Genomic DNA, 8761 nt, shown 5'->3' with positions numbered 1-8761 from the left:
TCCTCATGTTCTCTTGAGCAAGATTTTTGACAACACTTAAGTCCAGTTCATATCAATGTGAAAATCAAAGGGGTGAAGTCTCCAGAGAGCAAATTTATGGAATTATAAAAATCCACAAAATGCTTTTCTTGAATAGTTTTTTAGAAGAATAATGGCTGTAGAATGTGTTAGTTACACATTCATTAATTTTAAAGTTATACTTGAAGGTAGGTGACACAAGAAAGTAAGTAGTTAACATTCTTGACTGCAGTGAACCATTTTGTGTTTCACAGACTGCAGATATTCCTTCAGTTTTGAACTGTGCTTAGAATTCTGTAAAGGCTAAAACCTTCTAGGTCAGAGTTAATGAAGCTGTACTGAAATCAACAAACATAGGGTCTGTCCTGACTTATTTTGTGGGTCAAGGAGCAGCAGGCAGAAAGTGAGAACAGCATTGGAGGTCCCTTCCAGGGAAGATAAACACCTTCGTAAGTGTGAAGGGACTTCCCTGGTGGCGCGGTGGTTAAGAATCCGCCTGCCAATGCAGAGGACATGGGTTCAAGCCCTGGTCCAGGAAGATCCCACATGTTGCGGAGCAACTAAGCCTGTGCGGCGCAATTACTGAGCATGTGCTCTAGAGCCCGTGAGCCACAGCTACTGAAGCCTGTGCACCTAGAGCCCATGCTCCGCGACAAGAGAAGCCACTGCAATGAGAAGCCCGGGCACCGCAGTGAAGTGTAGCCCCCGCTCACTGCAACCAGAGAAAGCCTTCACGCAGCAACAAAGACCCAATGCAGCCAAAAATAAATAAAATAAATAAATTCATAAGTGTGAAGGGCTGTGAAGATGAAGCTGCCCATTCTACTCCTTACTGTCCTCTAGGTTGTGTTCCAATCACATGAGCAAGCAGTTCCCCCAGAACTGTTTCCTGGAAGAGAGGAGATGAAAGGTTTACCTCAGAGCGCTTTACTGCTCACAGCTGGGCAGAGTTTTCACTTTAAAGATTCCCCTGTTAGAAGGAACAGAAAAATTAGAAAAAGTTTTTCATTCATCTTTCCCTGGAAGTTTCTTCCTAACTTGAGTTTACTCTGATTTTAGCAGATTTTTTTAAATTTGGAGGCAAACAGAGCTAGGGGAATAGAATGGTAGGTGATGGTTGTAATTACAACAAATAGTGGTTTTAGAGTCCAACAGGCCATGGTTCAAAGTTGGCCTGACTATCTGCTAGCTGTGTGGCCTCTGCCAAGTTACTTTACCTGCCTAATCTCCAGTTTCCTCATCTGAAAAATGGGGGCAATCATAGCCCCTGCCTTTGTAAACAGCACTGCTTCTGAAAAACCATTTTTGATCTCCTGGGGTGAGGTATACTCTGATGTTCCCAGGTACCCCATTGCTTTGTTATTTGATAGTTCTTATCAAAATTATACTTATTAGCTAGCATGTCTCTACCTTCTAAACTCTGAGGTCCCCTGGCTCTGTGACCCAGACTAGGTTGTCTCTGTGTCCCCAGAGTCTGGCACAGAGCCTGGAACATGGTGCCCCACAGGTGCCCGTAACATTTTTATTATATAAATGATTGTCATACGTCCTACATGTCAAAAATATATTGCTGTTATTTTACCAGGTATTTGTTTACTGGAAATGTGAAAAATGAGACACCATAAGACGACTGTGGTTTGTACTCCAATTTCTCTTTATTGGGAAGAATATTTTGTCTATAAAGGATGCTTCCATTTTTCAGAATCTTCCAGTACCAATTATTTGTAACTTCTTAGCTTCATAAAGTACTATGGGGTATTCGCTCAGGTGGTGAACTGGCCCCACAGCTGCATTTGATAATTTACTGAAGGCTTCCCAAATACAAATGATTGAAAGAAATAGTAAGCTCTCAGTATTTATTAAGTTTAAGAACTGTTGAATGAATACAAGTATGCTAATTATTTTATTTTATGGGTAAAAGATATAACTAACAATCAGGATTATATGGTAACAAATTCACACATACAAGACAAACCAAGGCCAAGACCTGACTGATTGGACTGGTAAAGATACAATGAGCTACTTTTAAATATAGACAGTTTATTACTTAAATATACAGTGCAAAGAAAAATGAGCCAAAGGTGCCAGCTCCCCAGACGCTTGCCCCACATTCCCTAAAAGACAACAAAGAAACAAAGGGGGCTGTGTGATGGTAATGCAAGTTTTGGGATACTCCATTACTGAACAGCCACATCTAGACTGCAGCTGAGTGCTTTTATGTTCTCCAGGTCTGTTCTAAGGGGCACAGGACAGAATGCCCCATACCTCATCAGAAACTGGTATGTGATGAGAAACTGCCTCATGACAGACTCCTAGAGGAGATAAGGAGGTGTGTGGGAGATGGCCTTGTAGTGGCTCCTTACAGCATTCCATCTCCTCATGTTCTGGGAGGTCATGAGGCATTTAATCAAGCCTCAGATTAACTGCAGTTCAAGCCTATGTGGAGACATGCAAGGGTGTCAGGCCACCATGGAGGAGCCATTCCCCTACAGCTCCACTTTCCCTTCACATGTCCAGCTAGGAAGTCTTTCTGTAAACAGAGGCCACCAGTCGTGGGCACTCTAAAGACACAATGGACCTCCATCCAAAATTTGGTTCAGATGTCAAGACTGATGATACTACTAACACACCACGAGGATATTCAAAGATTTATTACTCACAGAAAAAGGTTTTATGGAGAGAGCAGGACAGGCTTCCAAAGCTGGTTTGAAAATGAGAGAACAGGAAAGGAGACTGACTTGGATTTTTATTGCAGTTACAGGGTGGGGATGAAGTGAGCGTTGCAATGCACAGCCACACACAGTTCTGGAGACGAGTGAGTCCAAAATCTGCAGTGTGGGCTAGCAGCTTAGAAATGAAGGAGAGCCAGTGGTACAGTTTCTGTCCAAAGGCTGGCAATCTGGAGACCCAGAAGAGCTGATGGTACATATGAAGTCTGAAGGTCGCCTGCTGGAGAATTCCCTCTTGCTTGGGGGAGGTTGTTCTTGTTCTATTCAGGCTTCAGCTGAGTAGATGAGGCCCACGTACATCATGGAGGGCAACCTATTTACACAGAGTTCACTGAGTTAAGTGTTAATCTCATCCAAAACACCCTCCAAGTTGACACATAAAATTAACCATCACAAATCTACCCCCAGCCCGGTCAACTCGGCACTTGTACACAACTCCTAAAGTCATACTTACTCTCCAAATGAAGACAGTAACAAGGTCATCTTTCCACCTAACATGATACAAGGATCCTGCGTACACCAAAAATGCACTAAGTCCTTCCCCAGAAGAGAAGGTAAAGTCCTTGAGTCAAGTTTACTCTTCTTCTTGATTATCCCGTAACTAAAATACTATGATGCAAAGTTAATAACAATACTTAAATACTATGATATAAAGTGAATACATCTTATGTTACATGATAAGGGGTTAACAGAGGGAAGGAAAGAAAGGTATTATACATACACAAACATATAACAAAAAAGGAGGAAATACTCAGGACAGTTACAGTCCTCATTTTTGTAACAGGTCATGTGGTAACAGCTGGTGTTCATAAATACCTTCTTCCTCTGTTCCATAATCCCTTTGCCTTCAACAAGCACCACAAGTGGTTATCGTTCTTTACCTGGAGGGGTGACCCAAACCTTCATTCTCGAAGGGTCTGGGCCATTACTAATCCTGCCTGGATTGGGTTGTTGTAGCTTTCTATTTACTTGAATCATGGGACATATAATACCAAGAGATACTCTAGGGCGTCTCCTGTATTGCAGACATGCTCTTCCTTACCTCTGTTATAGAATAGCAGCCCAATTTCCCCTTGGTAGTCAAGATCAATTACCCCGGCCAGCGCAGTAACTCTCTTCGTTGCCTACTGATTCAGAGGCGTAAGGAGCCCAAAATGGACAGGTTGCAGTCTTAACTTCTAGTTCAATGGAATCATTGTTGTGTCTGCTGGAGGAACTAAGACCTCTAGGACAGCAGAGCATAATATGAGAACAGGAAGCAAAAATTTTGCTAATGGGTCACTAGAGGTACCATTTCCACCCCTTGATTCCCGGATCCATGAATCCTGGCTATGGGAAAAACAGCACCATATGTTAGATGTTGACTGAGAGCACATACAGCCTCCTGGAGAAGCTTGCCCAGCCCTACAAGGTATTATCACCTGCAAGGTATTACTCAATGTAACTGAGTCCTCTAAGGGCCATTCCATATTCCAAAGCTGGTCATTCCAAAGCAGCCAGCTGCTATAAGATGGTGGAGACCATGGTAAACCAGTGAATTCCATGAGTGTGGGCCCACTGCTGCACTTCATTAGCAATGGAGTGAGTTCCTTGATCAGAAGCAATGCTATATAGAATACCATGATGGTGGAAAGGCATTCTGTAAGTCCATGGATAGTGGTTTTAGCAGAAGCACTAAGTGCAGGGAAGGCAAACCCTCATCCAGATTAAGTGTCTATTCCAGTAAGGACAAAATGCTTCCCCTTCCGTGCTGGGAGTGGTCCAGTGTAACCAACCTGCCACCAGGCTGATCACCCCGGGGAATGGTGCTGTAGAGGGGGCTCAGCGTTGGTCTCTGCTGCTGGCAAATGGGTTATTCGGTGGTGGCCGTAGCCAGGTCAGCTTTAATGAATGAAGTTCATGTTGCGGAGCCCCTGCACAACCCCCATTGCTGCCACCTTGGCCACTTTGTTCATGAGCCCATTGGGCGATGAGACGGGTGGCTGGGGAAAGAGGCTGACTGGTGTCCACAGAATGGGTCATCCTATCCACTTGATTATTAAAATCCTCCTCTGTTAAGGTCACGCTTTAGGGAGCATTCACATGGGATACAAATATCTTCATGGTTTTTGCCCATTCAGAGAGGTCTATCCACATACCTCTTCCCAAAATTTCCTTGTCAGCTATTTTCCAATCATGTTCTTTCTAAGTGCCTGACCATGCAGCCAAACCATTGGCCACAGCCCATGAATCGATATGTAATCACATGTGTGGCCATTTCTTCTTCCAAGCAAAGTGAACAACCAGGAGTACTGCCCAAAGTTCTGCCCACTGGGAGGAATCTCCTTCACCACTGTCCTTCAGGAATGTCCCAGAGAGGGGCTGTAGTGCTGTAACTGTCCTCTTTAGGGTGGTGTCTGCATGTTGTGCAGAACCATCTATAAACCAGGCCCGAGACTTTTCTTCCTCTGTCAACTGATCGTAGGGAACTCCCCATGAGGCCATAGGTGCAGTCTCGGGGAGAGAAGGCAGTGTAGGAGGACTGGGGACTGTGGACGTTTGTGCCTTCAGGGCCTGCCCGGGCCCGATCAGGTATTATATGTACTAATTCCATTTGATGATGGAGTGTTGCTGTGTATGCCCAACTTGGCTTGGTGGGTCATTTCCACCGTGAAGGTGACTTCGTGGCCATAGTGAAGCGTTCAGTCTCTCTTAAGGCCTGGCAGCAAGCCAACAACTGTTTCTCAAAAAGAGAGTAGTTATCTGTGGATGATGGCAGGGCTTTACTCCAAAATCCTAAGAGCCTGTGCTGTAATTCACTTAGATGAGCCTGCCCAAAGCTCCAAACAGCATCCCGATCTGTCACTGACACTTCAAGCACTATTGAATCTGCTGGATGATATGGCTTAAATGGCAGAGCAGCCTGGACCTGTTGCAGAGCCTTCTCTTGGTTCTGGGCCCCACTCAAAACTAGTACCTTTTATGTGTCATTCAGAAAATGGCCCAGAGTAATACACCCAAATGAGGAATATGTTGCCTCCAAAATCCCAAGAGGCCCAAGAGGCATTGTGCCTCTTTTTGGTTGTAGGAGGGCAGAATACAACATCTTATCCTTCACCTTAGAAGGGATATCTCAACATGCCCCACCCCACTGGACCCCTAGAAATTTCACTGATGTAAAATGACCTTTAATTTTTGTCAGATTTATTTCCTACTTCATGGCACGTAAATGTCTTATCAATAAGCCTAGAGTAGTTGCTACTTCTTGCTCACTAGACCTAATCAGTACAATGTCATCAACATAATGGACCAATGTGATATCTTGTGGAAGAGAAAGGCAAACAAGATCATAGCTGACTAAATTATGACATACAGCTGAAGAGCTGATATAGGCCTGTGAAGGTGTACCTGTGAAGGTAGGACAGTGAAGGTGTATTGCTGGCCTTTCCAGCTGAAAGCAAACTGCTTCTGGTGAAACTTATTGACAGGCATGGAGAAAAAGGCATTTGCCAGATCAATAGCTGTGTACCAGGTACCAAGGGATGTGTTAATTTGTTCAAACAATGAAACCACATCTGGTACAATAGCTACTATTGGAGTCACCACCTGGTTAAGCTTATGACAATTGACTGTCATTCTCCAAGATCCATACATCTTCTGCACAGGCCAAATAGGCAAGGCGAATAGAGTTGTGATGGGAATCACCACCCCTGCATCCTTCAAGTCACTGATGGTGGCACTAATCTCTGCAATCCCTCAGGAATGCAGTACCGCATTTAGTTTACTATTTTCCTAGGTAGAGGCAGTTCTAGTGGCCTCCACTTGGCTGTTCTCCCCATATTAGCCCTCACACCACCGGTCAGGGAACCAATGTGGGGATTCTGCCAGCTGCTGAGTACAGTTGATTCTTGAACTACACAGGTTTGAACTGTAGGGTCCACTTACACATGAATTTTTTAAAAATAAATATACGAAAATATACATGTAGAACATTGTGTGCAAGGCTTGTATTGAAGTATTGAAGTGGATAGCCTATCCTTACGTATGCATAAGGTGAGTGCTATTTAATATAAAATGAATAAAGTGTTAGTTTTCTTGCTCTTTTATAACTTTGCTTTCAAAGAATTTCATTATTGTATGATATTCCTCTCCCTCTCGTGATTGGAGAAACTGTGAATCAGCCTATTATCACAAGTGGTTTTTTAAAATTTATTTATATTTTATTTTATTTTTACTTTTGGCTGCGTTGGGTCTTCGTTGCTGCGCAGGGTCTTTCTCTAGTTGCAGCAAACGGGGGGCTACTTTTTGATGCAGTGTGCGGGCCTCTCATTGCGATGGCTTCTCTTGTTGCGGAGCATGGGCTCTAGGTCCGCGGGCTTCAGTAGCTGTGGATTGCGGGCTCTAAAGTGCAGGCTCAGTAGTTGTGGTGCACGGGCTTAGTTGCTCTGTGGCATGTGGGATCTTTCCGGACCAGGGCTCGAACCCGTGTCCCCAGCATTGGCAGGCGGATTCCCAACCTCTGCACCACCAGGAAAGTCCGGGGTTGTTTTTTTTTTTTTTAATATGACTATGTTTCCAATACTGTACTATGAACATAACTGAAATACTGAATGCCATCAAAATTTTATAACCATTCATTAGTGTATAGGCTAGGCTACCATAAAGCAATCATATTGCTGCTTCTTCATTATCAATGCATGAATCATTATACCTGTAAATAAATATGAATTCCTTTTTCACATTATGTTTTCATTTTTGATGTCTAGTGTTAGTAATACATATAACATCTACAGTGTTACAGTGTTTTGTATCATATAAGACAATATTAACGTAGGTACTGACAGACAGATGATTCATCTTGTAAACAGACGACATAAACTTAAGTATTGACAAATACAGTGCAGTACCGTAAATGTATTTTCTCTTCCTTATGATTTTCTTAACAACATTTTCTTTTCTCTAGCCTACTTTATTGTAAGAATACAGTATACAATACACATAACATACAAAATTGTGTTAATCGACTGTTTATTTTATTGGTAAGGCTTTTGGTCAACAGTAGGCTATTAGTAGTTAAGTTCTGGGGGAGTCCAAAGCTATACGTGGATTTTCAACTGTGCGGTGAGTTGGCACCTCTAACCCCTGCATTGTTCAAGGATCAACTGTGTCTATTCTAATTATTCATTTTGGAACTGGGGAAGTAACCACAGTATGGGTTTGGGGGCCCACTGAACCCACTGTAAGACACACCTGCACTAAAATTCCATTGATCATCTGACCTCCATAAGCTCCTACTCTGACTGGTGGGCCACAGTGGCATTTCAAGTCTCCTGGAAACAGTGTCAGTTCAGGGCCAGTGTCCAGTAGTTCCTGAAAGGTCCGATTACTTTATTTTCTCCAATGTACAGTTACCCAGTTAAAAGACTATAGGTCTCTTTGGGGAAGGCTGGGAAAAAGATTAACAGTATAAATTTTTGGTAGTGTACCAGGGTCCTTCTTCAAGGAGTTCCAGTCTCCCCTTCATTCAGGGGTTTCTAGGCCTGTAAACTGGGAATTGATTGAAGGACCACAACTTTGTTTTTATGATTCAGACCAGACTTTTGTTCACTTGGCCTAGAACTTTTCTGCTTATACAAATCAAGTAAGAATTTGGTAGACTTCCTATCTATTTCACTGGTAGGAACACAATGATCAACTAGCCAATGCCATAGGTCTGCATGAGTCAGACTATTCTGATTACTGTTTTGACTCTGTTGTCCATTACAGCAACCATACCCACTTTGCCTTTGGTGGATGAGTGGCACCACTTGGCCCCTGACACCCATGGATCCAATTACTCCCATTGCATTTAGGTTTTCCAATGCAGTGACCGCAGTTCCTACTGTGATGTGTGGCCTAAAAAGAAAGTGCATTCACAAAGTTCTTCAGGGATACTGGGGCTGTCCTCACAAACTTATTTCTCACAGTATTGGTAAAAGGTATGGCTTCAGGACCCTCCCCAGTGTAGGTGAGTAGGTCATAAATGATTCTAACAT

General features: G+C 43.2%; 1 pseudogene; it reads right to left on the bottom strand.

Annotated features, from left to right (window-relative positions):
* Positions 1–4017: 4017 nt before the first annotated feature.
* LOC111169506 (uncharacterized) lies at positions 4018–8551 on the bottom strand (annotated as a pseudogene).
* Positions 8552–8761: the final 210 nt, after the last annotated feature.

This window comes from Delphinapterus leucas, chromosome X (genome assembly GCF_059928025.1).
Source record: "Delphinapterus leucas isolate spDelLeu-1000000601 "Yukka" chromosome X, BTC_Dleu_Yukka2, whole genome shotgun sequence".
Lineage (NCBI taxonomy): Eukaryota > Metazoa > Chordata > Mammalia > Artiodactyla > Monodontidae > Delphinapterus > Delphinapterus leucas.
The sequence above is the reverse complement of the archived record's forward strand: the minus strand, read 5'-3'. Positions and strand labels throughout refer to the sequence as shown.